Genomic DNA, 7,797 nt, shown 5'->3' on the forward strand with positions numbered 1-7,797 from the left:
GAGCGGCGGGGAGTGCGCGCGTGGGGGATGGAGGGAAGTCTATGGGTGGGAGCCATCGGGGATCCGCGGGGGGGGAGCGGAGGGGCGTTTATAGGGTGGGTCCATGGGGGGGGGATCCATGAGAGGGGATGCAGGGGACATGTGGTGCGATCCGTGTTACGGGGATGTAGGGGGATCTATGATGGCCTATGGGGGTTCCAGAGAGAATTCAGCAGGGAATCCATGGGTTGGGCAGAATCAAGAGAGATCTGGGGGAAACAGGGATGGATGGATGGATGGATGGATGGATGGATGGATGGATGGATGGATGGATGGATGGATGGATGGATGGATGGAAGTCGTTGGGGCAAGGGATCTAGGAGGATCTATGGGCGGGGATCCGGGGAGGGGGGGTGTTGGCGCGGCAGAATCCAGAGGTTGGGAATCCATGGATCAAGGGAATTCATGGCAGGGCACCCCTGGACAGGACGGTCGATAGGGATCCAAAATAGGATCCATTGCAGGGTTCATGTCGGGCTCCACGGGGAGAGGATGGGAGGAGGGACCCAGCACAGGGGTCCCTGGAAAGATCCAGGGGGAACTCGAGGGAGGATATAGATACAGATATGTGGGGAAATCCAGTACGGGCGGGTGTGTCCAGGGGTCGGGGATCCATGCGGGATCCGGGGAAATGTAGGGGGGATCCAGAGGAGGTCAAGATCCCCCGTATATATGGGGAGGAGATCCAGAGCCGGGGGTGAGGTGGGGCAAGATCCAGCAGGGGAGTCAGGGAGGGATAGAAGGAGAGATCCATGGCAGTGGATCTGGGGAAGAGGGGGGTGGGGGTGGTCGGGGCCGGGATCCATAAGGAATTCGTTGGAGGGGTCCGTGGGGGATCCGGAGGGGTGCTTGTGGGGGACAATGCCAGAATCCATGGGGAGGGGGTCGAGGGATGACCCACCGGCGGGGCTCGTGGGGACATCTGGGGAGAGTCGAGGAGAGATATCGAGAGGGATGCATGGGGGATCCACGGGGTCAGGGCGGCCATGTGGGATCCATGAGAAATCCGACGAGGGGATGTTCCGTGGGGGACTGGGGGAGGAGGGGGACGCGTCCATGGGGTTTCCCCGGCTTAGGCTCCGTTGCCGGTTCCAGGCGCCGCGTCTCGGCAGCCGAGCGGCTCGGGGGGCAGCGGGGACCGAGCGGGGCCGCCCCCAGGGACCGAGCGGGGCAGGGGCGGCCCCGCACGCCCCTCTCCGGGCCGGGGACCGGGGGCCGGGGGCTGGGGGACCGGGGGACGGGGGGCCGGGGGCCGGGGGACCGGGGACCGGGGGGCCGGGGGGCCGGGGGCCGGGGGCCGGGGGGCCGGGGGCCGGGGGACCGGGAGCCGGGGGCCGGGGGCCGGGGGCCGGGGGCCGGGGCGGCTCCCCGGGCGGCCGGAGCGGCGGGGCCGGGCACGGGCCTGCGCGACTCCTCCCCCGGCCGCCGGCCCGGCCCGGCCCGCGCGGGTCCCCGGCCGCGCTGTCACTCCGCGAGCGGCGGCGGCTCCGGGCGCTGCCCGCGGGGCCGCGCGGGACGGGCGCAGCGAGCGGTGAGCGGGGCACCGGGGTCGGGGCCGTGGGGCACTTCCCCGTGGGAGCGGGGAGACTCGTGAGACACGCCGGCGGGAGCAGGGGTGATGGGGGACGTCCTGCCTGGCCCTGGAAGGCAGGAACACCCCGGTGGAGACCGGCTCTGATACGGAACACCCCGACGGGGACTGGCGATGGCATTCGGGGACACACCACTTGGGTCATTCCGTGGGGATCGGCGTTGACAGGGGGGACGACGAGTGGCGATGGGGGGACACCCCATCAAGGACTGGCTAGATACGGTGGAGGCGGCTGATGATGGGAACACCCCGTGGAGGACCGAGGTGATGGGGTCATGCTGCGGGGAACTGCACGAGAGACACGCTGGCAGGGACCGGGGAGCACAGGCAGCAGCTGTAGGGGCTGGCAGAGCCTGACACTCGGGGCAGCCCCCGTGTCCCCTCTCCTGTGCCCCACAGTGTCCCCTCCTCTCCGCAGAGACCCTGTTTCAGCAGTGGGAGCTGCAGCGTGACCGGGCTGGCAAATTCCTGTGCCCCACTGCCTTCGGTGTCCCCTGGACACCCCCAGTTCCTGTCCCCGGCAGAGGGGGGCTGCAGGAAGACGCTGTGGTGCTTCCCTAGTTCAGTCCTGGGGAGCACAAAATGGCCAGCTCAGGGTGTCAGGGGGAACAAGCACGGGCACGGTCAAAAATGTGTGTCCTGCTGCCCCACATCTCCTTTGCACAGGCAGGGCAGTTCGGTGCTGGCAGATCATGCTGTCTGCCCTAACTTTTGACATGGGAAGGTGTTTCCGGGCTGTAGGCATCCATGGGTGCTTCCCACGGGGATTCTCCACCAGCCAGGGTGAAGGAGCCATCCCCACACTCCCTGGAGCCGGGAATGTTGCAGCCAAACCGGAACGGCACAGGATAGAGGGGAAACTGGGACGACTTCATCGCAGGCCGTGCACTATGAGACACGGAGGTGCCCGTCACCCTGTGCGAGGGAAGCGGTGAAGACCCGCCGAGTGCGTGTGCCGGGATGACTCTTTTCCTGGATTTCACCTAGGAAAAAAACAACTGGGATGGGAGCCAGGGCGTCTCGGTGTGCCGGGATGCCAGGCCCGCAGCCGGCCCTGCTGGGTACGCGCGACTGCCCAGAGCGGGCGAGACCCCGAGCTGGCAGCGCTTGCCCGGGTGTTTTTGGGGTGCTGCCCGCATTCCCTGAGGCTTTGCCGTAGCTGCCGTGCCATTATCCCCGGCGCCAGAGAGGATCCATGTGCTCCCAAGGGGATCACAGGGATGGGGGAGCTCCCTGCACCCTGCAGCCGTGTGTGTCGGTGTCTGTGTTGTTGGAAGGAGGGGCTGGACCCCCCCAGTCTCACAGCCGGGGGAGCTGAGCCAGGAAATCCCGGCTGGCCCGGCCGGATCCTGGCTGAGTCATTTCGCAGCACTAAGTGCCCGTGCCGGGGCCGCGGGGCTCCCGCGCCTCTTGCAGGGGGCAGGGGCTGCCTGCGCCCCCCCAGCAGTGCCCCGGCCCTGGCCTCGGGTCACTCCCGGCCCTGCCAGCCCCGTGCCTCAGTTTCCCCACAACGTTTTCCTTGGACTGGGTGAGACAGAAGGCATGTCACACATCCCGGCACAGGAGCCGGCTCTGAGAGGCCAGGGAGAGGGGAGGCAGGCTGGGATGGGGACTGTGGGAGTGGGTGAGCTCTGGCACTCACTGGGAGGAGAATGGTATCCCCAGGGCAGGATTTGAGACCCTCCCTCTGGTAAAGGGAGTCTCCGGTCTTGATGTGTTAACAGGGGATTGGCATTGAGGAGAGGAATGGGGGTGAAGAAAGGATGGGGATGAGAACTGGGATGGGAAATAAGATCGGAATGGGGAGAGGGATAGGGATAGGGAAGGGGTGGGGCTGAAATTAGATGTGAGATGAGATATGAGATGATGATATGTGTTGGGGGTGGGATGAGGATAGGGATGAGGTGGGGATAGGATAGGATGGGATGAGATGGGGGTGAGGATGGGGACAGGGATGAGGCTGACATGGCTGGAGCAGAGCTTCGGGTGCATGTGGGGACGTGGAGGGAATCAGGCTGGCCCCACTGGCAGCAGGATGTAAATAACCTGCCAGGACACGAGTTTTTTTCCTGCTGCCCCCCCATGCAGCCCCACGGACAGGAAAAAGGTGTTTCCGGCTGCGGATGGGAGCGGGGCCCCCGGCCTGGGGAGGGATGTGGGGCCAGGGCCACAGACAGGGGGATCAGGTGACCCCCTCGGGCTGGATCCTGGGGTGCAGCCGCTGATCCCATGGCTCGTGGGACCCCTGACTTCAGTGTGGCCACTGGCTGGGCTGGGCTGGTGGCAGGAGCCCCCAGTGCACCGCTGTGGGGACAGGACATGGTGCCACCAGGCTGAGGCACACCCTGTCTTGTCGTCTTGTCCCCAGTGCCACCAGCCACGGCAGCCACCAGGTGAGAACCCTGGGGACGTGTTCCTCCTTTCTGGCTGGAGCAGGATCCGTGGGGAGCTGGAGTGGCACTGTGGGAGGAGAGTGCCTCCCTTGCCCACGGTCCTTGCAGAGTCACTTCTGCTCACTGACCAAGCAGGATGTCCTGATGTCCCCTCACCCGTATGCGCTCCCTGGGGAGGTCTGGCATGCTTCACCACTAACAGAGCCTGGTCATCGGCCTAGGCTGGGGACAACAGTATGGGATTGGGATTTCAGTATCGGATGGAAATCTTCAGCATTTGTTCCCCCCACCACCTTGCTGCTGACAAATGGGACAGTCCCCCCTCACCTGTCTGGGGCATCCATTAAGTGGCAGTCAGGACAGGGACAGCACCCTCTGTCCTCCCACAGCCCTTTTGTGCCCTGTGCAGTGGGAAAAACAGCAGTGACAGGGAGGGAGCAGCTGGGACCACACTGCCTCTGCCCACTGCCCTGTGTGTCCCCAGGGAAAGTCCATCTCGTGTCACTGGCCTGTCCTGGCTGGGCAGGATTGGTCCCCAAGCCCAGAGGAGTGCCAGCCCCGGGAGGGCTCTGCAGGGAGCCACGACCTGCTGGGGCAGTCAGTGGCACTGATGGTGGCAAGGCTGGTGGCAGTGCATGGGGAAGCTGAGGCACAGGCTGCAGGCAGGTGGCCCTTGGCCAACACCTGTGGGAACTCCTCGAATGCTCCAAGTGACAGATCAGCCACCAACCTGTCCCAGCAGGCTCTGGTGGCTTCCCTGGTGCATTTGCTGGCACAACCTGAGTCCTGCTCATTAGCAAGCGACCTCTAATGAGCTTTGCCCAGTTGTGCTGCAGGGTCTGGGCAGTGCTCTGGACGTTGGGCACTGCTGTGGATTGTTTGCCTGGATCAGGAGATGCTTGTTAGGAGAGGGGCTGGAGGATCCCCTGGCACGTGGCACTCACGACCACCATCACAGGAAGTCACAATCATTGGGGAGAGCAAGATTTTAATTAACCATGGTGGGGGGAGGTCCTGGATGAGCGGCCCAGGGAGGGTTTGAAGCTCTGCTCTGTCCCAGGGAGTCCTGGTGGGGGAGGAGCTGGGGTGAGGCTGTCTGGCTGTGGGACTTGGTCCCTCTGCACTTCTCTGAGCTTGTCTGGTCAATGTCCCATCCCGGCCCCAAATCACCAGTGGCACCATCCCTGCACTCGGGAATTTTATGAGGGGCTCTGGGTCACCCCACCTCAGTGCTGGGCTGCCATGAGTTTCACTGTGGGATCACATCCTGCAAGTTCCCTTCCATGAGGGCTCAGCAGCAGGTCTTGGTGCCACTCTGACCCCTGCCCTCCTGCCACCCTGCCGGCACTGGGGATCGGAGTGCCCCAAGGCATCGCATGTGGAGGGAACAGGTAGGGACAAGCCACCAGTGCCCGGGGCCGGCTGGGGCAGTGGAACTGGTGTCCTGGCATCCTCTTACCGCCAGAGTGGGGGAATCGGGCTCCGAAGGTCTCAGCTGTGCTGCGGGGAGCGGTTTGGAGTGGGAGCCAGAGCTCCAGTGAACGCCTCCCGCTGTTTGCCTGAATTCCCTGGATCCCCCTGCTCCCATGGAGGAGAGGAGGTGGAAGCTGGGGGATCTGGGTTTGGGCTCCTTCTCCGTTCTCATGCTCAGCTCGCATTCAAGGCCCGTGCGGATGCGGCCGGGCGGCGCCGCCTCCGGCAGCGGAAACTCCCCCTGAGCAGGGCAGGGCGTTTAGCCACGGACTTCTCCTCCACCCCTTCTTCCCCGCCTTCTCTTCTCCTCGCCCCTCTGGGCTCTGCAACCCCTCCTCGCTCCCTGCTAGGGCGCCCGTACCAGGGGGTGAAGGCAGGAGTGCTGCCATCCTCCCACGGGCTGCTGGCTGCGGGCCGGCAGGCTGCTCCAGGGATGACTGAGGGTATTGAAGGGATGTTGGAGGGGTGCTTGGGCTCCCCTCTAGAAAAGCCAGGCATCCTCCAGATGTGATAGCCTCACGATGGCTCCGTTGGCTGCATCCTTCGGAGGGAGGAGGTTTAATTTTAGGTACAAGAGGGTCGTAGGACTGGAGCTGCTGCCTGTGCTGGGCTGGTGAGGGGTATTTGGGCCAGGGAGGGTATTGCCAGCCACTGCCAACCTCTTCCAGCCTCATGTATTAAGTGACTGTCCTCAACTCCCTTGGGATGTCGGCATCACGGACACACTTGGAGTTATTTTGATAAACCCTGAGGATGTGGATCCCTCTGGAGTGGCAACTGTTGTTGCAACACACACACCCGGCCCCTGAGCAGGGAGGTGTTTGCCAGCAGCCACTGCGGATTTACAGCTCACTGGAAAATCCACTCATCCCATTAAGGGCTCCCTGTGGCTTTTGCTTTCCATTGCAAATACCTGGTTATCCCAAGGGAAACCCCTTTGAGTGCCAGTGGGTGTGTGGGGCTCTCGGGGCAAACCCTGCAGAAGAGTCCAGGCTGCAGGAGCGGCTTCGTTTATTACAGGACGGATTAAAGGAGACCCATCTCGCTTGGCCAGGTAAGACCAGACAGGGCAGTTTAGCTCATGGTAGGAATGCTCTGTGATGGGAATGGCCTGTCCTGGGGCAGTGATTGCAGGGTTCAGTTTGGAATCGGATCCATGGGTTGACTTCCATTCTCTCGGTTCCTCACCCACAGTAGGTTCAGCATCTAAAACCACCCCAATTTGGAGCTTGGCTGTGATGATGGCATATCCTCAGCTCTGTGTCTCTGCTCTTGGGGCTTAATCTCCCACTTTGCTGGCACACCCTGTTGCTGTGTCCCTAGTGATAACCGTCCCATGTTCCCAGTGGCATTTTAAAATCCTTAACCTGCTTTAGGAGGGAAAAATGCCTTTTTGGGTACCCCCATGACTCCGCTCTGCCTGCTGTGTGTTGCGAGAGCCGAGTGTTGAAAGGAGCAGACAGGCAGTGAGGGTCTCAACAGTGAGTGCTGGGGGTGCTGGGGATGCACTGCCAGTGCCAGGAGAGGGGGCCAAGCCCAGCTGCCCCTCGACCATCCTGACCACCCAGCACTCACATATGCCTGCAAAGGCAACAGCATCTGCTGAGTTAATGTGTTTTCCAGCCCCGCCGTGCAGCTGCCTCTCCCCGCCACCCCAGCAGCCAAGCCAAAATCCATCAGGGGCTTACAGGTTTCATGGGTCGAGGACCGGGGAGGCTGTTTCCGCACAGCAGCGAACGCAGACACCGCGACATCTGGTCTTGCTCAAAATTCTCTGGAGCAAAGGGCCAGGTGTGTGATGCCACAGGAACACGGGGCTAAATAAATGATGCAACTGGCTTCATGGAGTTTGGGCCCAGACAAGAGTTCAGCTGAATGTCACCACAGCTACGGGACAGCTCCTGGCCCAGGGCTTGATCCAGCACTGGGAGGTCCTTGGCCCCAGGGCAGCACTGAGGTTCTAGGAAGGTTTTGGGGTGGTGTTGGGAAGGTTTTGAAGCCCTCAGTATGTGCAATAGGAGACGACGTATTTTGGCTCCGATGCTGGGTGCTGGAGGGACCCTGGGCTCTGAGTGGTGTCTCCTGTGTTCGAGGAGGCGTCTGCAGGGCTACCGACGGCTTTCTGGCTCTTATTGCCACAGAGCACAGGAAGAGCAGGAGGCTGAGGAGAGTGGGAGAACCTCAGGCACTACCCAGACCTTCCCAGGTGACCCTTCACTGCTGGAGCATCTGGAGAGGGTTCGGTGGGGTGTCACCTTGTGGAGGGACAGCCCAACCCTTTTCCCCATGGGTGCCGGGGAC

This window comes from Chamaea fasciata, unplaced genomic scaffold, assembly GCF_029207755.1.
Source record: "Chamaea fasciata isolate MVZ Bird 193981 ecotype frontalis unplaced genomic scaffold, bChaFas1.0.hap1 SCAF_25, whole genome shotgun sequence".
NCBI classification, from domain to species: domain Eukaryota; kingdom Metazoa; phylum Chordata; class Aves; order Passeriformes; family Sylviidae; genus Chamaea; species Chamaea fasciata.